Consider the following 25,171-nt stretch of genomic DNA (forward strand, 5'->3'; position numbering starts at 1 on the left):
ATAGAGTGCTGTGTATATTTTAATGGATTAAATCATTCTGAATCAGATTAATAAATTTTAAGCTCTAGTGTTATGCCCTTAAAACAGCTGTTCTATTTGACTGACAAAGAAAGATGGCACACTATTGTGCAGTGCTTTATATGTTTTAAATGAAGCAGGATTGTCTATTGTTTAGTAATTCATTCTTTTGATGGTGATCAGAAAAGAGAAAGAACTGCTTGCCTCTCTGAGAAGCTTCAGGAAGCATTGCATTACTTATTGGTTCTTAGGTTTGGGGTATTGCCAACTTTCAGGGTCAATTGTGTTAAGCTTAAAATGTGAGTACTAAAAATGTTTTAATGGGAAACATTATAATGATCCCACTTCCATAAAACACTCTTTCTCTTTCATTCTCCAATAAGGGACCGATTCCTGCAGGCTTTCTCTAGCCAGGGTCTTGCTGGCACCAGTGAAAAAAAGCTTTCACAAAAGAGGCAGAAGGACTGGAATTCATTTAAATGAAGTCATTTTGTACAAACGTGAAAATTGGATCCATTCATTTTGTCACTGCGATGGTTGGTGAGTGAAATAGTAGAAATAAAGAAGTAGAAATAGTATGAAGATGAATTTTGAAGATGAATTTTGGCACTTAGATATGAGTTAGCATATGTTATACCATATGAGGGGCTTAATCTTGATGAGGGCTTTACATAGAGTTTAGTGGAGAATGCTTTCTTGTGGGTGAATAGAAACAAAAGAAAACTCTAACCACTGAGGAGTACTTTACATTTTTTATAATGAGAGTGGTCTGGGATATCTGGAGTAAATAGAGCTTGAGGCTTATACACAACCTAATGAGTTGGTTCAACATTGGCCCCTTGGGTGTGTATTAGAAGGCAGAGCTGGGATCACGCTGGGGTGTAAAGATCAATTAAGTAGAACACTTTTGTAAGGAGCTTACCTTCTAGCAGCAGAAGCACATATAGTTATAATGCTAGTTTCTAGTTGCATATGTCTTAGGTGTTACCTTGACTCACTCACATATGTATATATGTGACTTAAACTCACATATACATACATACATATATATAATTTCTGCACATTTTTTAAATTTAAAACTGGATGCATAAATGAACTCCTTAAATAAATGAGCATCCATTTGAAGTTTTTATAGTTTTTTATTTCAAAATGGTAATAATTTCACTTGTGAAAAATTTTTATAAACCTAAATGCAGTATCCTTGTCTTCTGGATTGCGGACTGGTTAATGTAAGTAATAGTGTAAAATTACAGAACTGTCTTAGACACCATGCTGCACTGCAGCTTAAACTGTACATTTAAGAGTGGTTTTTAGAAGACCAAATTGATTTAAAAATGTGCCTTTGGTTGACTGATCAACCAAATAATATTATGATCAACCAATAATGATTGATCACAAAATTTCTAGTTAAGAAGTGTTAGTAATTTGAAGACAAGGGTCACCTTAATAACCGATTATTTTATTTTAGTACAACAGCAAAATAGACACTAGAAATATGCATAACTCATGACAATTATGAAAATGGTTAGAAAAATAAAACTGAATTCTAAGGAACTTAGATGGGATAAATACAAATTTACAGGTTTTTTCTGTATCCCAAGAATACATAGAGAAAAAACATGATTCTGAGAGATAAGTTAGATTCCAATTTACCACCGATACCATCTAAGATAGTATTGCATAAGATTAAAATATCCCAAGGTATGGATACAGAAATCCCTTACTTGTATTGGAAGTCATCCATTTGTATGAACTTTCAGATAAACAGGACAAGAAAACAAGGTAATTCTATTTCAATAGGTTGTTAAATAGGGTTAATAATAATTCATCCTACTAGCACTTTATCTTTCTCTCATTTGGGTTTCTTTAGCAGGACACTAATTAATGCCAGTTATGTACTAATAATTAATAGTATTTATCCTGTGATGTATTCAACATGCCCAAAACAGTGACGAGAAGTCTCACAATTTGTTGTGAGACGTTACTGGTGTCTGCTCGAGTAAATCGATGAACAAGGGGAGGACAGTGCTACTCCCTCCATTCCTCCATCCCTCTCATCTTTCATTTTTGTTATAAAGATTTATCAATAGTCTTCTCCTTACTCAGATTCTGAGGAAATGCTCCAAAGAAACAGAAGCAAAGAGCAGAGTCAATATCAAATGATAAAACATAAATATTTTTTAAGTTAGAGGTAGTAAGAAAAAGCTATTTCCTCATTTCTAAGATTGTGTGAAGATTTATCAGTTAGTGAAAAATTACTATACCCAAACCCAAAGTTCTATAAATAAATATAATTATAATGATAAGAACAACTATAACTGTTAGGTACTTATATACATGTACAAGTTTAGCCAAAAAGTAGGTTAAATTATTGTTGCAGCTCTACAGATGAATATAAAATATAGAAATATTGTTACTTTCTCAGAGTCATAGTTGGTACATGTCAAACACCATAAACAAGTCACATATTGACAGCATGTGTTCGTAAATTGTATAACAAAGATGAATATTTCAGACTATGGAAATAACTCCTACAATTTAGTAAGAAAAACACTCATTAATTTTAGAATGGGAAAAGCAATTTATACGCAAAGAAACTACACATATGAAAATATGCTCGACTTTCCTGGCTAAAGAACAAATGCAAGTAAAATCAGTGAAGAGAACCCAATATTTTATTTATCATAGAGATATGTATTAATATGTCTGGCAAGATCAAGCCTTTGTGAAAACAATTCAAAGGTGATTCTTTCATATACTGTTGAGTGGTACTAGATGCTGGCATGCAAATTTGATTGTAACCAGAAAATATGGAAACAAACATACCTTACTGTTTAGCAATTCCACTTCAGAGATTATGTGCTGATAAATGTCAGTGGTTTAGGGTAGACATGTAACAACTAGCTTTCTGATTGGTCTGAAGGATGTTTATTTGTAAGTGTACCATTTTCCTTGGTGAAGATGCACCTACCGTGATCATATTCAAACTACAATACAGCATCGTTAGGAGCAGAGTAGGAACAAGATGTGTTTTGTCTACTCTTAAGACTCATCAGAGCCAGGGCTAGCAACACACCACCATCAGATATTCTGGCACATGGGTACAAATGTCTTGGACAATGTTGCTCACTGAAGATTGTTGCAAGAATATTTAGAGCACACTAAGTATCAAAAGAGAGATGAAAATTATAAATTGTAAATGTTGGGACAAGATCACTTCAATTCAAAGAGATAAGTAATTTCTACTTATACTTCTGTCGAATGATATCTACCCATATCAAAGAGTTCTTTAAACACAATGTAAATAGATACAAATTATATATTATTATGTCTTTTATAATATAACTCAAATAAAATAATAACTTATATTTAAATTTTTCTTAATATATAGTTAATATGATTAACATAGTGCAGCAATGTGATATAACATTACATATGTTATAATATATAAGGAATAGATGGTTATATGCCAAAGTGGAAAAATGAACTAGAAGGCAATGCATAAAATTACGCTTTCAGTTTTATAGGAGGAAATGTGATGGAGTTAAAGTTAAAACTGTATTTGTGGGGTCAGCGATATAGGGGTCAAAGTGCATGCCTTGTGTGTGATTGACCTCAGGTGGATCCCTAGTTTCACATAGTCTTCAAGCATTGCTGCTACAGTCCTAGAGGTTCCTCTGAGCATTACTGTTGTGTCTGCTAAACCCTAACATGGCAGGGACTGAACAGCACTTCATCCTTGGATCTCATGTTGAACTATGGACCCAGTTGGTTGAGAATTGCAAGAGGTACTCCTTGGCTTCCTGAACACCATTTGGGAGACCAGGGGGAGAGAAAGAAGGGGGAGGAGAGAGAGAGAAAGAACCAGAGAGAGAGAAAGAGAGAGACAGTGAGAATAAAGAGAGAGAGGGAGGGAGGGAGGGATAAAAAGAGAATGAAGGAGAGAGACAGAGACAGAGAGACAAAGAGAGATGCAATAATGGTACTATTTGAACTATTACTTTGCTTCTTATGTTATCTTCCTTCTTTAAACTTTGTATGGTAAAACTCTGAAAAGTTTGCTATTTATTTAATGCATTACTTTATGTTAAAGTTGCCTAACTATTAATATCAATTTTTCCAGAATTCAAGAAATATGATGTGATGTACACGCATCAATTGTGATATAACTCAACTTCCAAAGCATTAAAATGTTCATTCAACTGTGCTAAAAATAAATGATGTGGTAGTTGAGTTGACTGAGATGATTTAGTAGCAGTTGGGCATGAAACTTCATTTCTTTTTTATAATGGATATATGATTTATAAGATAATACAATAATTATTAATGTATCTGAAGCTATATTCTCCATTCAACATTTGACACAAACATCTATGATTGTTAAATATTTTGTATATGTATTGATCCTATGGATGACTTGGAAATATCTATTAAAGCCATCCAGAAACTTCTAATCTTAACCATTTGCAATATAGTCAGCAATTCAGAAGTGAAATTGCTTGAGTGGCAAATTCTGTGTGTTTTGTCATAGTGTATGTGTGTTCCAATAAACTTGCATTTTTGGGAAACAGCACTCAGGTTTGTAATAGTGATGAAAACCAAGTAGTAATCCAAGAGACAGCACTCTAAGATTTAGTTCTTCATGAAACAGACAGACGGAAAGCTACACAGGGCAATTAGGAAAGGGTCTACAATGTGTGTTCCATCTCTAGGAGCACTATTCTCTCCAAAATTCTATATGTTAAATAGCCTGAGAACATTTCAGACCTGTATTTTTGGTTTTATAGAGATTTTATTACATAGGCATGATGGATGAAATCATTTGACCATTAACCACCAGCAACTGATTTAACATCCAGGCTTCCTCCCTGTCTAAAAGCAGGGTGTAGCAATGGGACATACTAACCATGTGATCAGATCATCTCAGTTTTGTCATCAGCCCATGGATTTGTTTTCATATGACTTTGTCTATTTCCTTGCATTGTTTCTTTATATACCACATTGAATGCATACATCTGCTTTTTTGTTTGTTTGTTTTTCTTTCTCTTCTGACTTATGGGCTGGAGCGATAGCACAGTGGCAAGGCCTTTTGCCTTGCAAGAGGCTGGCCCGGCCAACCCGGGTTCAATTCCTCCACCCCTTTCAGAGAGCCTGGCAAGCTACTGAGAATATGTCACTCGCACAGCAAAGCCTGGCAAGCTACCCGTGACATATTTGATATGCCAAACACAGTAACAACAAGTCTCACAATGGAGACGTTACTGGGCCCACTCGAGCAAATCCATGAACAATGGGAGGACTGTGCTACAGTGCTACAGTGCTCCTCTGACTTATGTCATTCAGCAGTATATCTCAAGTTCCGCCTATATTGTATCAAATCATTTTGGGGAACCATGAGTGAGAAACAATGGTCAAAGACTGAAGATATGTGAAAAATGCATTTTGGTTATCTGCATGAAAATGGTTTTTTATAATAAGGCACAATATTGTAGTAGCCAAAAAAGATAGACACTGAACTCTAGGAAACATAATAAATTTGATTATGTATTATGTATTATGATTATGTATTATGTAATATCATAAAACATAACCCCAAGTAAAGATATGTAAATACGTAAATATAATAATAAATACATGTACCACTTATGTATCCAAACAAACATATGTACATTTATAATAGAATACAGAATGGGTTTTGTTCTGCTGGGAAAAGTGTGGTTTGAAATTACTCTGCTTTGGGCCTGGTATAGCCAGAGACAGTATAGGATTCATATAGAACAGTTACCATCTATTGTTTATCTAAGTTTCCAAAGTTTCCAAGGCATTCTGTACTGTTTTATTTTGTAGAAAAAAATACTCTTAAGCCTTGGACCTATTCCTATACCATCCACATAAGAATAATCAGATTAATATGCCCAATTCACAATATAAAGAGGTATGTCTTTAAAACCTCTTCCTTTCCTGATGAAATATGACAAGGAGGAAACCATTTATCTTCTTCATCCCTCATGTGGAAAGTTCTTTTTTACAACTCAGTCTTAGAATCAGTCTTAGAAATGATTGCCTTTTGCTTGCTATGTTTTTCTTAGCTGCCCTATCAGATAAAATTCCTCTGTGCTAACCAATCTGTCTTTAACAAAATAAACTGTCCTTTTTGGATGCCTAAGAAACTTTCATAGCCTTTGTAAAGAAAGGTTTTTAAAAATATGGGATTGTCATATGCTTTTCCCAGCAGAACAAAACCCATTCTGTATTCTATTATAAATGTACATATGTTTGTTTGGATACATAAGTGGTACATGTATTTATTATTATATTTACATATTTACATATCTTTACTTGGGGTTATGTTTTCAAAACAAACTATTAAAATGATAATCTTGAATTTACTTAGTATCTACCTTCAATGAGATTTTGAGCTAAGGAAATAAGACAGATATATTTTCTGCCATCCTGAAATTTTTCATGTCATGGAAGAGAATCAAATGACTGCAGCTCTAGAATAACAATATGTTAAGGGTGACAATATGCTTTTGTTAGAAAACCATTTCAATCTTCAGTATGATTAAAGTACACTTTCTAAGCATTTATTTTGACTATCAGTAATATTTTAAACATGCATGCTTTGCATCTCCAAAAAGAATTCCCTAATATGGGGCAGTGGGAATTTGAAACACAAGCCAATATCTTAAAGCCATATGAGGATATTATCTGGGGACTTTTTCTTTAATTAAAATTCATACGTTAGACAACTAATAAACTTATTTTAGGAATTAAGACAAATATTGTAGCAAATTAGTTTATTCTTTGTAATTTAACAGAAGGGAAAACAAATTCAGCAATGGAAATTCAGTTAGGATTTTGAAAAAATATTTTAATTAAAAAGCCCAAGTTAGATTATTAACTCCAGTTATAAAGTATGTGTGCTTTTGAGAGATAGAGATGCCTGAGGATTATGGAATGTTAATATTACTTACTCTTCTTCTTAGACTTGATCTTACATGGGGATTGTCCTCTATTACACACAATGATCCCTTAGAGTAAGGAGAGAAGTAAGATGAATGAAATGGGATCTTGGCATTATAGTTAAGTAGAACAGGTCTGAAACTAGAGTTCTGAATAGTGATTGGTATATTAGCAAGCAATTTGCTGGAGCTTGACTGATATTAGCATGAGAAGTTTGAATCACCACATCCAAGCATTTCTTTTCTATTCATCAATATAACTAGAATTTGACTGCTGAATGAATGAGTCAGTATTGAGTGAGTGTACATCCAATAACACTCTCCAACTGATCTCTGCACAAAATGAACTAATAAGGCTTATACAAACTAATCACATCCGGAAATGTGGAATCAGGTCTGAAAGTTAGTTTCAATCAGGTCTTATTTGGTTGAAATCAATTGAGGTCATTTTACTATGGCTTTATTTTAGTTTTCTCTCTTTATGGCTGTTGTTGATACAATGACTAGAACCCATATACTCTTAGTGTGGTGCTCTCTCGGGGTGATGCAGTTGGCTGAAGAGGTTGCTTACTGAGCTGCAGTGTTTGCTAGGGGTCATGTACTTTATTTATTTTTTTAAATTTTTATTAGTGAAACACCATGAGGTACAGTTGTAGACTTACAAATTTTGTGCTTGGGCTTCAGTTATACAATGATCGAGTACCCATCGTTCCACCAGTGCCCATTCCCCACCTCCAATGCTCCCACTATCTCTCCTACCCCATCACCCCACCATACCACCCCACCTTTGTGGTAGGGCAGGCATTCCCTTTTGTTCTCTCTCTCCTTTTGGCTGCTGTGATTTGCAAAAGAGTCATTGAGTGGCAATCATGTTCCGTCTATAGTTTATTTTTAGCATGTATCTCTCATCCTGGGAGGATCCTATACTTGGTGCTTCCCTCTTTATCTGAGCTGCCTTCTCCCCCAGCATGTGCAGCTGTCCTCCAAGGCATAGAGTGAAACTCCTGGTACTTATCTTGGCTATTTTTGGATGTTAGTCTCCCAATTTTTTACTTTATATTCCCCAGATGAATGCAATCTTTCTGTCTGTCCCTCTCTTTCTGACTCATTTCACTTAGCATGGTACTTTCCATGCAGTACCATTTGTATGTAAATTTCATGATTTAATCATTTCTAACAGCTGCATAGTACTCCATTGTGTAGATGTACCAAACTTTCTTTAACCAGTCTTATGTTTTCAGGTACTCGGCTTCTTTCAAAATTTTGGCTATTGTGAATAGTGCAGCAATGACCATAGATGTGCAGATATCATTCCGACTGTACTTTTTTGCCTCTCTGGGATATGTTCCCAGGAGTGATATTGCCGGGTCAAATGGGAGCTCAATTTCTAGTTTTTGGAGAATCGTCCATACTGTTTTCCAAAAGGGCTGAACCAGTCGGCATTCCCACCAGCAGTGAAAGAGGGTCCCTTTCTCGTCACATCCACGCCAACACCGGTTGCTTTTGTTCTTTTGGATGTGGGCCAGTCTCTGTGATGTGAGATGACATTTCATTGTTGTTTTGATCTGCATATCCCTGATGATTAGTGATGTAGATTTCTCATGTGCCTTTTAGCCATTCAGATTTCTTCTTTGGGAAAATTTCTGTTCATTTCATCACCCCATTTTTTTGATGGGGTTAGATGTTTTCTTCTTGTAGAGTTCAACCAGTGCTTTGTATATCCTTGATATCAACCCTCTATTAGATGGGTATTGGGTAAATATCCTTTCTCATTCTGTCGATTATCTTTGTATTCTGGTTATTGTATCTTTTGAGGTGCAGAGGCTTCTTAATTTAAGATAGTCCCATTTGTTTATCTCTGTTTCCACTTGGTTGGTCAGTGACATGACATCTTTGAAGATACCATAGTTTCAATATCCTGGAGGGTTTTGCCGACCTTGTCTTCAGTGTATCTTATGGATTTTGGCCTGATGTTGAGATCTTTAATCCATTTTGATCTGACTTTTGTGCATGGCATTAGGTCGAGGTCTAAGCCCATATTTTGCATGTGGTTGTCCAGTTATGCCAACACCATTTGTTGAAGAGACTTTCCTTGCTCCACTTCACATTTCTTGCTTAATTATGATGCTCATGCACATCTGACTGTATCCTGTAGAATTCTGCTACTGAGAGTTCCAGAGAACTGAACTGCTGGGATAATGCTCTACATGTGTGGTTGGTACTAGGCATTAAACTTGTGGTCTCATCATACTGACAGGGAAGGCACTCCTATCACAGCCATTTCTAACTATTTTAAAGATTTTTTTTGTAATTCTGTAGAGAAATCTTAAAATGGTGAAAATATCATTATTATAAAATGATTTATCTACTTTATAGCAGTTAATTAGAGCAATATTATTTATATGTGGCAGCTTTTAACTGCAAAATTTTAGGAAGATCTTATTAAGGTGGAAATTTATTTTAAATACTCTACTAAAAACAGTAAAATCCTTCTATAAACACATGCACTCATAATTGTTTAGCTAAATTTATAAGATTATCACTCTTTAGGAACAGGAAAGTTTATCCCTGGATGTACATTTGTTAGAAAGAGGGTAAGAATTGTTTTCTGTTTGGATTACTACTGTATCCATAACATGTAGAACAGTGACTAGATACATGAAATAAACTCAGAAAATAGTTATTGACTTTTTTTTTCTTCTTGGGTCATGCCCAGCAATGCACAGGGGTTACTCCTGGATTTGCATTCAGGAATTACTCTTGGCAGTGCTTAGGGCAACATATGGAATACTGGGAATCAAATCTGGGTTGGCCGTGTGCAAGGTAAAGGCCCTACCCACTGTGCTATCGCTCCAGTCCCAATTGACTTTTTTTTTTTAAGTAAAAACATTTATCTAAAAAACTTAGGTTAAAAAAATTCCAGATAAAAAGAAATAGAGATAAAAGGCCTTTCTTTTCTTCTCTGTCCTTTTCACTGGTACATTTCATAACCACTGAAATAATGATTGCTGTATAATACTTCTTTCAGTTCAAGTCTCTCAGGACATAACAGTGCAGTGTATAAACATTATCTGTGGCCTTTGAAACAGTTACTCAGCTCCATCCCTTCTCTGCCCTTGGTAATTTTTAATAGATTCTCTGTATTTATGAACTTGTTCTTTTCCTTTAAGTTTCTGTTTGTGAGATTATACCATGTCTCCACCTTGCCATGCCCCCTGTCCCAGTCATGTTTCATTTAATATAATGCACTCACTACTCATTGGTGTTGTTGCTAATGGCAAGATTTCATTCCTTTTTTCTCTTTTTTTTTTTTGGTAGGAGTACTGCTATTTATTCAGCCATTGATTAGCTGATTGAATTGTGCATGAACTCCACCTTATTTTTTTTCATTTTTTATAATTTTATTTATTGAATCACTGTGAGAGCAGTTACAAAGCTTTTGGGTCTAAGTCTCGGTCATACAATGAAACACCCATACCTTCACCAGTGCCCATTCTCCACCACCAAAAACCCCAGTATACCCCCATCCCACACCCTCCCCCCATGTGTGGGGCAGAGGATTTCCATATTACTCTCTCTCTACTTTGATCACATTCAATATTTCGACACCAGACCCACCATTATTATTTGAGATTTTACCCCAACACTCAGATATGCTGAAAAGGCAACAATAGACAATTTGTGTTCTATTGCTGGTTATGAATAACATATGATGTCGTGTGGCTACAGTAGGCTACAGTAGGGCCATGTGATTTTGAAATTCCGAAATTTTAACACTTAAATCTGGAGGGATTTCTGCCAAAAGTCACTGGGTTTCGAGATTTGCTCCTGAGTCTCTGGGATCATGGCTGTTGAGCTGCTTGATCAGGAGCCAGAGAGGCCGTTCCTGGGCGATGACTTGTGGTCTTGTTGGGGTGGGGAGGACAGACCTGGCTCCACCCCATCCCGTGAAGCCCAACAAGTTTCGTCACTGCGGGCCCAAGCTTGACTGTCCAATGACCTCTGGAGGATGGCAGCCGCAGAGCTGCCGGGGGAAACAGGCAGAGGGACAACACCCTTTCCCTCATGGGGTGGCCCGGCGACAGTAACCTACTGCAGGGTCTGGACACATTTCTGCCAAAAGCCGCTGGGTTTCAAGATTTGTTTCTGAGTCTCTGGGATCAAGGCCATTAAGCAGCTTGATCAGGAGCCAGAGAGGTCATTCGTGGGTGATGACTTGGTGTCTCATTGGGGAGGGGAGGACAGACCCGGCTCCACCCCCATCTTGTGAGGTCCAACAAATTTTATCGCTGCAGGCCCAAGCCCGACTGTCCAAAAGCCTCTGGAGGATGATAGCCACCGAGCTGCCAAGAGGGAGCAGGTGGAGTGACAACACCCTTTCCTCCCTGGGGTGGCCTGGCGACAGTAACGTACTGTGGGGTCCAGACGCATTTCTGCCAAAAGCCACTGAGTTTTGAGATTTGTTTTTGAGTCTCTGGGATCATGGCCGTTAAGCAGCTGGATCAGGAGCCAGAGAGACCATTCGTGGGCGATGACTTGGGGTCTTGTTGGGGTGGGGAGGACAAGCCTGGCTCCACCCCATCCCGTGAGGCCCTATGTATCTCATCACTGGGGGCCCAAACCTGACTATCCAGTGGCCTCTGAAGGATGGTGGCCACTGGGCCGCCAGGGGGAACAGGCCAAGGCACGAAACTTATTCCCACCTGTGTTGGCCCAGCACCAGTAACCTACTGCAGGGACTTGACGCATTTCTACCTAAAGCCGCTGGTTTCCAAGATTCGTTTCTGAGTCTCTGGGATCATGTCCATTAAGCAGTTCAATCAGGAACCAGAGAGGCCTTGCTTCCAATTATATAGCTGAGCCGGAGGTGGTTTGTGGGTGTGTTTCCCACGTACCTAACTTTTGGCTGTTTACTTTCTTGGTAAACTTTGCCCCAAGTTTTTGGGGTCTGGCCAAAGGCACAGCAGCAATTTTGGGGTATCTGAAAGTCTGAAGGCACCATCAGGCTGCTGATGCACTCGCCTCACAGGTACAGATTGACCTGCTGGCGGCACCATACCTGCGTCATTCCTTTTTTCTTGATTAATAATTTTCCATTGTGTATATTTACAACAGGGATTGTTTCTGAGAGTTACATTCTTAGATTTTGTGGTTAACTCAATGTCAGCATGTATTTACTCAAATCTAGATGGAATAGCCAACTACATAGCTAGGCCATATGATCTGTCATATTGGCATCACTGTCTTATGTGCGCCATCACTAACTTAAACTATCTCCATGTCATATCTACTATAATTGATGCTACAATATATTGGGATGCAGATGTATTTCCAGGGTTTTTATTTTCTTCATGAAATTGATGTGTCATGTGGTAGTTTAATTTTTGATTAAATAGATATTGTTTTTATGGCGGAATTGTTTGGGTCACCCCAGTGGTACTCAGTGTTTACTCCTGGCTCTGTGCTTAGGAGTGACTCCTGGCAGTTGCTTAGGGGACCATAAGTGATGTTGGAGATTGAACTCAGCTCAGTTGCATGCAAGGCAAATGCTTTACTCCATGATATCTTCCTAGCCTGATAGTGCCTATTATTTAAAACACATCTGTAGGTCATGCTTGATAGATAAAGGACCTTCCCACAATATCTGGGCAAATTTAGTCACTTAGGAAGAAAACAGCAAAATAATTGACTGAAAATCATAGTCAGTCTTGCATCATGTATTTTCTCTATGTATTTATATCAATAAATTCATTTCTAATTGAAATGTTTATTTTTTTATGCTGGATTATTGCTAGTTATGCAAATCTTGTCCACATTGGCAATCAGTTGTCCCTTTAACAGCAGAGTGTATATTCAATGACCCTCCATCTGGTGTCTAAAATATAGGTTTTAATATGTAATATTAAGGGCTGAAGCGATAGCACAGCGGTAGGGCATTTGCCTTGCACGCAGCCAACATGGCCGACCCGAGTTCGATTCCTCCGCCCCTCTCGGAGAGTCCGGCAAGCTACCGAGAGTATCTCTCCCCAACGGCAGAGCCTGGCAAGCTCCCCGTGACGTATTCCATATGCCAAACACAGTAACAACAAAGTCTCCAATGGAGACGTTACTGGGCCTGCTCGAGCAAATCGATGATCAACGGGAGGGCCTTTACCTTTACCTTTACCTAATATGTGATATTTAATAATATTTAAATTTAAATTGAAAATACAAAAGCATACATGTATGTAAGAGCCACTTCCTATTCTCCTGATGCCTCCACAGGAGAGAGACAAAGAGACAGGCGATCACAGACTGATGATGAGAATAGTCCATTTAATGCAGAGCGGCGCTAGCATACTTATAGAACTTCTAAGGGAGGTTGGGTTATAGGTTATAGGTGATTGATCATTTACAGAGATAAAACACTTAGTGGAGAAAATTCTCTTGGGAAGATTAACTCAAGGAGACTCTCTCCTTAGGACATCTACATTGCTTTTGTTACTCTAATTGTTTATGTTAAACAATAAAATTTATTACTTATCAATACTTGCAGTTCTTTGGTAAACAAAGATCCCAAAACTTAGTTACAGTAAAACCAAGGCTTTTACTGTAAATCCCAGACTAAGTCTCCTTAGAGCAGTTCAATATGTCCTCCCCATGGGGGTCCTGTGTCTTAAATCATAACAACTTGCACCAAGACTATGAATTTATGCTTGCTAGACTGTCCCAATTTGATACTGGGGTAACTTTATCTCTTGCCTCAGGTCCATCCCAGTCCCACAACGGGACTTTCTTTTTGGGCTGTTAGGAACTACAGTAACTGAAGCCAGAGTCAAGTATTTATGACCAATGCCTAGGTAAGGTAAGGTAAAGGCCCTCCCGTTGTTCATCAATTTGCTCGAGCGGGCCCAGTAACATCCATTGGAGACTTTGTTGTTACTGTGTCTGGCATATCGAATATGTCACGGGGAGCTTGCCAGGCTCTGCCGTGCGGACGAGAATGCCTAGGAATAGATATATTTCAAGAGTCAATCAACTCCCAAATATTAGGAGCACAGCATTAATGGTCTTTCTGTGTTTAACAAGAAACATTGCTCTATAATAAAATATAAAAAGGCCATAGGGGAAATAGAAAAGCAGGTACAAATACACTGCACTTCAAATATAAAGTACTACAAATACAAAGTTCAGAATTACTAGAAAGTTTTGATTTATAAAGTAATCAAGACTGACTTGGGGAACAGTGACAATGAGAGGGAAAACACAAAGAAAGGTCAAAGATAAATTTTAACTAAATTAGGGATTCTAGGAAGAAACACAAGAAGCTTCTCAGGGAGAAGAAAAAGAGGCGATTCATTGATGAAGCCTAAAACACTTAGGGTTAATATCCAACATGTATATGTAGAGAGTTTTTTCCTATACAGACACACCTATGCTGAGGTTCAATTTACAATTTAGCAACACAAACAAAATTAGACACATTTTTAAAAAAGCAATGATAAAGCAGAACAGTTATAACAATATTTATGTCAAAAGTTTTATAAATGTGCTTTTTTCTTTTTCAATCTCTCCCCATTCCCATATCTGTCTGTCTATCACATAACTATATTATATTTAGTATTTTCAGCCTGAGGATGACTTTGGGTAACTGAAAGTGCAGGTAACAGGTACTCCTGTAGCACTGTAGCACTGTCCTCCCGTTGTTCATCGATTTGCTCGAGCAGGCACCAGTAATGTCTCCATTGTGAGACTCGTTGTTACTGTTTTTGGCATATCAAATATGCCACGGGGAGCTTGCCAAGCTCTGCTGTGTGGGTGGAATACTCTCAGTAGCTTGCCAGGATCTCCAAGAGGGACAGAGGAATTGAACCTGGGTTGACCAAATGCAGGGCAAAAGCCCTCCCCCCTGTGCTATTGCTCCAGCCCAAGCAAAGATAAGAAGAGGAAAATCTTCTATGCCTTTGACTTTGATACTGCCGGTACTCCTGTATTTTCAAACAATAATCAGAACTCCAAAGTATGTATCGATAACTAATGGATGGGTGGTTTATTTACTCTTCATTATATGATGCTACCATGCCTTCTCCACAAAATAAATTGTAGCATTTTAATGCAGTAGACCATCCAGCATTTACTAACTGCTTGATGGACACCATTTTTTGATCTTATACTCCTTTGTGCTATCGTGTCAACTCTGTATTTCCATAAAGGGATGTTTTTAGTATTTGAAATCTTTGGGAATTTGAAGTCAGCAAAGTAAGTTGAACACACTCAGGACAGCCCAGCTGTGCATACAGATCAAATCATTGCAATTCTCTGAGTTGAAACCTTGCACTCAGGTTTCCCTCCAAATGATAAGAGAGAAGCAGATGAGATTATGAGCAGATAATGTTTCTATAAAGTCTGTTATTGTTCTTTCTTCTTTTATGTCTCATTTATAACTTTCTTCTAATCCTTAAATGTTAATTGATAGTTTTAGGTTGTAACACAGGAAAAATTAAAACACAAAGAAAGACTTTTATTTATCTTTATTTAAAAATTATTTATGCACAACAATTTACAATGCTATGATAATAAAGTTTTAGCACAGTGGGTAGGGTGTTTGCCTTGCATGAGGCTGATATAGCCAACCCAAGTTCGATTCCTCCGCCCCTCTTGGAGAGCCCGGCAAGCTACAGAGAGTATCTCACCCACACGGCAAAGCCTGGCAAGCTACCTGTGACATATGCCAAACACAATAACAAGTCTCACAATGTTAGTGGGCCTGCTTGAGCAAGTCAATGAACAATGGGAGGACAGTAACAGTGACAGCATACATCATACCAACCACTGAAGTATCATTGTCCCTCCACCAATGTCTCAAGGTACTTTCTCACCTCTCACCCATACCCAACCTCCTTGGAAAACTCAGTTCAATAGTGAACCCTCAGGGTCAGTTGCCATTGGTCACTTGTTTCTTTATGTTTTGTCAATGAGAGAGATCACTTTATATTTGTCTCTCTCTGACTTCACTCATCATGATACCCTCTTTGTCCATGTAAGTGCAAATTTCACAATTTTATCTTCTGTCATTGCTGAATAGTATTCCATTGTGTCCAGATATCTGTTCTTGGATCCTTATGTGGTTTACAGATGTGGTTATTGTGAATAGTGCTGCAGTGAAACAAGTATTATACAGGTCTTTTCAAATAATTATCTTGTGGGGCTCAAGAGATAGTACAGGAGGTAAGCTTTGAATGCAGTGGACTCTGGTTTGGATTTATGACACCACATGTATTTCTTCCAAATTCAGCAAGAGATCACTCCTGAGTGCAGAGCCAGGAAGAGACCCTGATGGTATTCAGTTGTGGACCAATACCCAAATAAACAAAACATTTCAAAATATTATTTTGGTGCTTAAGAGGGTAGATATCAAGAACCAGCTATTTTAGAAGACAGGATAAAAATTACACAACATACATTTTCTAATTTTCTTTACAGACTTTATAAAGCAGGGCTAATTCATGATTTTATTAATTAATGTAGAAGAATTTACTGAGGACTGGAGAAATAGCATCTTGCCTTGTAGCACCTGCCTTTCAAGTATATGGTCATGAATTCAAATTCCTGGTATCCCACATTACCTTGTGTGATCCTGGTAACTCCACTACTTGACTCTGGCAATTCTATTGTCTGCAATTCCCATTGCTGAAAGTAAGTTCTTGGGGCATTTCAGTCAATTGTTGGCAGACATCATACAAAAGGGAGTGCAACCTTCGGTAAGCAACCCAACTAAAATTATATGTGAGAAGTAAGACCCATAAACCTCTTTGAGCATTAAAGTGACTTCTAATGAGCACCAGGGTCATAACTTTAATGTCTCAACTGATTGGAATTGAGTGTACAAGCACCACAACGCAAGGAGTGCAAGTGTCAGTGAGCACAAAATCTGGTGTGCAAGGACCACAATTAATGTGTGACATGCCAGAGAGCACCCCAATGAAAATACGAACACCACAACCAGGTGTGTGTGTGCCAGCCCTGGCAATAGTAGCATTGACAGCAACAAAGGGAAGTGGGGAGGCACATATATTGAGTGCCAACTATAGTCCCTCTATTAAAATAAACCCTGGGGATTAATAGATTCAGTGTAAACCTATGATAAAGTGCAGGAAATGCACATAATTAAAATTCTTGGATATTATCACGACTGGGGTTGTTGCAGTACACAAAGGGTTTGGAACATCAGTGGAGTCTTGGAAAATTTCAGAGATGCTGACATTTGAACAGCATCTATAAATGGAAGAAATATTTTGCCATAACTAATGTCATGGTCAAAATTCAAAATTAGAAAGGAGAGTGGATATGCTGAGGTCATGAAGAATCCTCTAGCATCATTATAGATGCTTGAGGAGGACCCAGGAAACAGCTAAAGATTTGAAGAATTCTGTGCTGCACAGATCAGACCAGACCAGGGATCCCACCTCCCACATGTAGAGGTTTTAAATGTCATCCTCTAGGTTAGGAAGGCACAGAAGTCCTTCAGAGTAGGACAGTGAATTTCCAGGAAAGAATTTCACTGAGCCTCTCACCCAGAAATATCTTAGTGATTACGAGGCATATAAAAAAAATCAAGTTAATACATCTCTTGTAAGAAAAATGTCTTTCTTGCTTATAAGTGACATAAATTTACCAGATTATTGTAATCACATGCGACTTTGAGAAGAAAAGGACATTTGTCAATGGATATGGAACATTGTGGAGAAAATATCCTCAGAGCGAAACTTCTGAGGACAGTAAGTTCTGTACAGGGACCCACACATGTTTTTTCCTTTTTTCTCATTCAATAAGTCCCTGGCTGCTTTAGAAAGTGAGGACTGGTTCATGGAATTTGGTTATTTTTCTTGTGTGATAAAATTTCAGTTTCTCCATTTAGCCCATTTTCTCAAGATGCAAGAAAATGTCTTATATCTTGATTTAAAATCTTTTCATCTATTTTACTACTTCAAATATTCCCTTCAACTCTCAGCTGGTCTGTCCACTCTTGACTCTTTATTTTCTCAATATCAAGTCAAAAGTCCTATATGTCTTGTTAAAATAAGTGACTATTGATAATTTCCTATTATGTCATACTCTGTTTTCTACAAGAGTGATTTTATTCATGTTCTATTTAATCCTTTCTAGTGTGAAATAATAGCAAAACAAACAAAAAAGGTCTTTTGAACTTTTTAAAGAAGCCATAGAAAATTGTATCCTACAATGAGAATCCTACTGACCATTGACAGAATTTGTTCATTAATTGGATATTTGTTGGGTATGAAATAAATGCCCTTGCCAGTTGCCTCAGTAGCAGACAGTCCGAAGATCCTATTATCATGGGGCTCCAGTGTGCTTGATTATGTGTGTGTGCATACGTGACTGCATGTGTGTGCATGCATGTGTGTATGTGTGTGTGTGTGTGATCCGAGTAAGAAACCTCAAAAAAATTCCTTTTTTCAGATTCCATGATACTTCTAAAGAGAATTTGGAAGGGAGTAACATAGTGAATGGAATGTAGACACCTGAAGGTTTTTTTTTTTTTTTAAATTTTTATTAGTGAAACACCATGAGGTACAGTTGGAGACTTACAAATTTTTGTGCTTGGGTTTCAGTTATACAATGTTCGAGTACCCATCCCTCCACCAGTGCCCATTCTCCACCACCTAATGATCCCAGTATCCCTCCCAACCCCCATCCTCTAGCCCCCCATCTCCTGCCCCCCGCCTCTGTGGCAGGGCATTCCCTTTTGTTCTCTCTCTCCTTTTGGGTGCTGTGGTTTGCAAAAGAGGCATTGAGTGGCAGTCATGTTCATTCTATAGTCTACTTTCAGCATGCATCTCCCATCCTGGGAGGATCCTCCCAACACCCTTACTTGGTACTTGGGCTTACTTGGTACTCCCTTCTCTATCTGAGCTGCCTTTTCCCCTAGAATGTGCAGCTGGTCTTCAGGCCATGGAATGAACCTCCTGATACTTACCTCAGCTATTCTTGGATGTTTGTCTCCTATTTTGTTACTTTATATTCTGCAGATGAATTCAATCTTTCTATGTCTGTCCCTCTCTTTCTGACTCATTTCATTTAGCATGATACTTTCCATGCAGTACCACTTGTATGTAAATTTCATGACTTAATCTTTTCTAACAGCTACATAGTACTCCATTGTGTAGATGTACCAAAGTTTCTTTAACCAGTCATCTGTTCTCGGGCCCTTGGGTTTTTTTTTCCAGATTTTGGCTATTGTGAACAGTGCAGCAATGAGCATAGAAGTGCAGATGTCACTTTGACTCTACTTTTTTGCCTCTCTGGGATATATTCTCAGGAGTGGTATTGCTGGGTTAAATGGGAGCTCAATTTCTAATTTTTTGAGAATTGTGCATACTGTTTTCCAAAAGGGCTGAACCAGTCGGCATTCCCACCAGCAGTGAAGGAGGGTCCTTTTCTCGCCACATCCATGACAACACAGGTTGCTTTTGTTCCTTTGGATGTGGGCCAGTCTCTGTGGTGTGAGATGATATTTCATTGTTATTTTGATCTGCATCTCCCTGATGATTAGTGATCTAGAGCATTTCCTCATGTGCTTTTAGCCATTCGTATTTCTTCTTTGACAAAGTTTCTGTTCATTTCATCATCCCATTTTTTTCCCATGGGATTGGATGTTTTCTTCTTGTGGGGTTCAACCAGTGCTTTGAATATCCTTGATATAAACCCCTTATTGGATGAGTATTGGGTGAATATCCTTTCCCATTCTGTAGATTGTCTTTGTATTCTGGTCTGCAGACCAATGGAACAGGGTGGAATATTCGTACACAGAGCCTCAAGAAATGTGAAGTGGAGCAAGGAAAGTCTCTTCAACAAATGGTGTTGGCATAACTGGACAACCACATGCAAAATAATGGGCTTATGCCTCGACCTAACACCATGCACAAAAGTCAGATCAAAATGGATTAAAGATCTCAACATCAGGCCAAAATCCATAAGGTACATTGAAGATAAGGTTGGCAAAATCCTCCATGATATTGAGGCTAACAGTATCTCCAAAGATGACACTCCACTCACCAACCAAGTGAAAACAGAGATAAACAAATGGGACTATCTTAAATTAAGAAGCTTCTGCACCTTTAAAGATACAGTAACCTGAAGGTTTTAAAGTCTTCAAATACAGACTTCAAAATGCTTGTCATGAATTCTCTCCCCAAAAGAATAATTTTTGCCTTTTATCTTTGAGGGTGAGTTGGTCCCAGCTGCATCCTGATTCAATATCAGTGCACAGTACACATTTTTCAGAAAGTGAGGAGGTTGTTCTATGATCTTAGAGCCTTGTAGAAACTCCTGGCAGTTTTGCCGTGCTTCCAAACTGTTTCTTAACCTTTATGTCCATATCTTATCTCAATTCTCATGAGACTCTTTTTCCATAATTCTCCGAGGTGATTTGGGATGCTCCGGGCCCCATTATCTTTTTGAAATTGTTCTTTATCGTGAGAAAGTTAGCTTTTATTTTCCATGTATTTCCAGAATTTTAAAGGGACTGCTCTTTATTAATGATAATCATAGGCTAGGCATGATCTCAGTGTTTTTCTGTCAGACATTTCAGGGTTGGGCTTGCTGTCTGGCTTCTGTGTTTCAGCATACCACATTCTGATATGTGGCGTTGGCATGGAGCTTGAAATGAGACATCTATCAATCTCATGTCTAATAACCATTTTCAACCTCCAGGAATATGTCAAAATGTTCAGCGCCTGAGTTTTTATAAGCCACTCAGCTCCCTCTGCCCTGGAATTGATATAGCTGCTATTCTATCTTCACCATTGTACACATAGCATGTGTATGCCTGTGTGCATGCACACGGCCTCATGTTGATTAGGGTCCACATATGGGTTTGTTTACTTTGTCTGCCTTTACTGCTGTCTTGAAGATTCTAGCACTCCTTCCAACCCAATCTTTCCATCTTCTCGTTGTAGCTTAATTTGTTCTGTTAAACTGATACTTGAAGTCTTTTCCTTCCATCTAACAATATTTCACACTACACTTATATTTCACCACTTCCTCCTGGTATGATGGGAGGGCTACCACATCCCCTAGTAGAGCCTGTGGCCAGAGGGAGGTGGAGGAGCAGTGTCCTTGCTGGAAAAGCTTCTAGAGGATAGAATTCAGCAATATAAAGATAAATGTATGTTTCCCTGATTTAAATTGATGTAATTTCACAGTTTGCAAATTTATAAAAGATGTTAGGGATCAACTATTCATATTCAATGCATGTTTTTCATTCATCTCCTCTCCCCAGTTTTTGATGGGTTATTTGACTTTTTGTTTTTGATTTTTTTGAGTGCTTTATTTATCTTGGATACTAGACCTCTTATAAGATATGGTGAGTATTTTTCTCCCACTTATTAGGCATACATTTATTTTAGTCATTGTTTCTTTTGTAGTGCACAACTATTTTGGTTTGATGAAGTCTCATTTGTTTATTTTTGCTTTAGATTTCTTTGCCAGGGCCATGAAATCACTGAAGATGCCTCTGAAGTCATTATCAGAGTTCTGCCTCTATTTTTCTATGTATTTTATAGATTTGGGTTTAAAGAAGAGGTTTTTAATCCTCTAATCAAAAAAGTTGAAGTGACTTTTGTGTATGGTGTGAGATAGTGGTTCAGATTAACATTTTTGCAGTACATGCTTTTTAAAAATTATACTCTTACAAGATGATTGGCTATTGCTCAGTAGTGCTATGGGTGTCCACACTCACTTCATACTTTCTCATTTGCTATCATTAACATGCAAGATGATCTGACTTTATCTAAAAATGCTTATGAGTGAAATACTTAGACTATTGATATTATTTTTCTTTTGACCTTTTCATTCTTTCAAGTAGCTTCCCACTTTTGCTACTTCAGAAACTAAATCAACAGTGACTTCCTTTTATAAGTAGGACCATAGTGCCAACAAAAGAGGATAAAGTAATGTTGTGGAAAAATATGATGATATAAGGTAACAGGAAATTCATGGCATACCAATAATCCATATGAACAGGTATTAAATATCTAATTGGAAAAGAAAGTACCTACTTCAATGGCTGCGTTTGCTGTTTTGTAGATGTCTTGAAGCTTTCTATAATGAAGTGCCTGAAACCTGAGTCACTCAGCATCTTCCTTGGTTTGCTTCATCTCTCAGGAAATGTGGCAATGTGCTCTGTGGACATTGTCCACAGTGGACATTGACTCTAGTGTCGGTTCGAACCAACCACTGCGTGAAAGCTCTCTCAGTCTTGCTCTCTTTCACCTGGGAAAGATTCTGGAGAACTTCCCTTAGGTTTTTATTTTAGTCAGACGAGGAAATGTGGAGAACTTAATCTGTGTCCATAATATATTTATCCTCATCACTGCCAGAACTTACTTCTGTTTTTACCAGAATCAGGAGATGTTATTACTTTCAGTCCAGTTGCTATTATTTCTTCCTGTACTTTTTAAATCTCAAACACAATGAAAACTTGTCATTTCATTAGGTTTGTTTTCTTCTTTTTTAATTAAATTAAATTAAATTAAAAAAATGTAAACAGAAGCCACATCTGTTGGTACATTTTAGAGTTGAAATTGATTAGATAACAAAGCTACCACAGTAAAATCAACAAATTAAAAAAAATTTAAATGTGAAAATTGTTATATCTCACTATGGGGTTGTTATGTTCTTCTCTAAAGATTTACTAAGCTCTTTGTGGCTAGTTGTGCTTTCCGTGCTATTGTTTTTGTTTGTTGCCTTTATATGGCTTCTATATTACTTTCCCTTCTAATCTGGTGTGATCCTACTGGAATTACAGTATTGAGGAATTTGGAAGTGTCATGACCACATGGTACAGAGACTTCAGGAACTGTGGTCTGGGCCAATGAGTTGACACGTCAGTGAGTGTAGGAGGTGGGTGTGGTTGCAGTGCCTTCCAGAAGTATGGGGGTGGGTGGGAGTGGCTCCTCATGCCCCTCTGAGACTCTCCTAGAGTTCTCAGTCTGGACTTTGGGGTACCTACAATATTTTGCAGTTTGGAGTCAGCAGAGTATTAGTGAAGGGTGAAATTGAGCTGTTGGTGTGGCTGCAGTGGTGGGGGTATGGGAATTAGCTTCATTTTTTGACTGTTAATGGGATCTTTTGGTTGAAACCTTTATGCATCATGTATTGATAAAGAGATGATGGTGTGTGTGTGTGTAAACTCAAAAAAGACACCTGCAGCGGTGTATCTCTCCCGCCGCCCATGTTCGGTAGTCCCACAGAGGTTCCCCCAAGCCTGGGAAGGTTGATGGGCAGGCGAAGGAAGGAACAAAGAAAGGCCAGGCTGGTTGGTCTTAGTTACAGTTTATTCCAATCCTCTCTCCATCCACTCCTGTCTCTCTCCTCTGCCTCCCCCAAGCTACTTCATTCTCTTCCTCGATCTCCCTTCATCCTCCTTCTAGAGTCTGGATCCTGATCCCCTTTCTTCTCCTTTTCTGGAGACTCGATTCTGATCCCCCAGCCCACTCTTACAGTCTAGTTAAATCCCAAAGCATGAGAGTTTGGGGTAATAATTACATATAGGTGTGGTCACAATCAATAGGGGTAAAGTTCTTTCCCTCCGGGAAAGCAGCTTCTAGGGTAGATACTCTCTCAGCAGGATGACCCACCCTAGAATGGAATCCCCTGGGTGTGTTTCTCCTCTCCTTGTCCAACATACATATAAGCATTCATAATACAAATCATTTTGTATGGATACAGTAAGAAATAACTTAAGCTTGTAGAATTGCTCTCTTAGGGCCATCTTGATCTCAGACTACAGTGCTCAGGCCAGATAGTCTTTCCTATCCCTAGCAGGGTCCTAGTCTCGTCGTTACTTTTGGATCATGACAACATTTGTCTCTGATCAAACTCTAAACTTTTTGGGGTGCTAGGAACTATGGGCAACTGAGGCTTAAGCTGAGAAAGCAGATGCCCGGAAATGAATAATATTCAGAGCCAATTAAATCTTAAATTAAAAAGCATAATAATAAAAATAATAATAATGATGATGGTCTTCCTGTGTCTATACAAAAAGGGCATTGCTTTAAAGTGAACTATTCAAAAGACATAAGGAGAGGAGAAAGACAATATTAACTTACAATACAATTTTAGTGTCCTGAAAGGATCTGACCTTACAAATAATTAACAGATTCTGGTTAGGGGAAAAGCTGATTAACTGGTTGGGGAAGAGAGCACAGGAAAAAATTTACAGATAAAAAAATGGAATGGAAGTGCCTCAGGAGCACTGTAATAAACCCGAGCTCCTCGTGGCAATGGGGAAAGGGCAAACCAATATTAAGCGTAAAATATTTGGAGCTATATTCCAACAGGTGTGCTAAGAATTTGTCTAAGAGCTGGAGACAGTTGTGAATAAGTCAGGTTGTTTCCTCATCCTTCAAGGAACTTCTAGACTTGTTGGCATATTATTTTCCCAACCAGCATTTCTATTCCATTTTTAAAATGATCTATCCCTTAAATGCTTATCTATAAAAACAATTTCTTATGCCTCAATTATCTATTCCTTGGTCCACTTTATTTCTCTATTGCTTCCAAATATGGAAATTGTTTTCAGAAGCTTTTCTCATCAAGCATTGGCTTTTTTTTTGAGAGAGAGAGGTAGAGCTTCCCTGATCACAATAATAAAGAAAGAAAACAGTTTCAATGTCAAGGACTGAATATATCTGCAATTTTCTGGTAAACACATCTGGGTTGAGTTGAAAGAATCCATAATTGTAGTAAGCCCAGCTATAACTAGCTACCATCAGTCAAGTCGACTAATACTTGGCTATATGACTTGCAATTTCAATTTTTCCACATCTGGCTTCCTGGTCATCCCAGATTTTTCTTGTCACTCTATTCCTATTTTACAGAGAGATCACCTAAAGATCATCTAAAGATCACCTAACTAGGCTCCATAATCCAATCTCTGGATCCCAATTTTTGTCACTGTGTCGTCATCTTATTTCCAGCTTTGCTTCTGTTCTTCTGTGTATATAGGGAAAGGAGTATGGGAAGGGAATGGTGTCAGACCCAGTGACATTCAGAGACTATTTGTGCCTCTGTGCTCAGGAGTGACTATTGGCGATGCTCTGGAGTCCATATGCAATGACAGGTTTCACACCTGGGTTAACTGCATTGCAAGGCAATTACCTTAACTTAACCCCTACATTATCTGG

This window comes from Sorex fumeus, unplaced genomic scaffold (genome assembly GCF_029834395.1).
Source record: "Sorex fumeus unplaced genomic scaffold, SorFum_2.1 ptg000002l, whole genome shotgun sequence".
In the NCBI taxonomy this organism is placed as follows: domain Eukaryota; kingdom Metazoa; phylum Chordata; class Mammalia; order Eulipotyphla; family Soricidae; genus Sorex; species Sorex fumeus.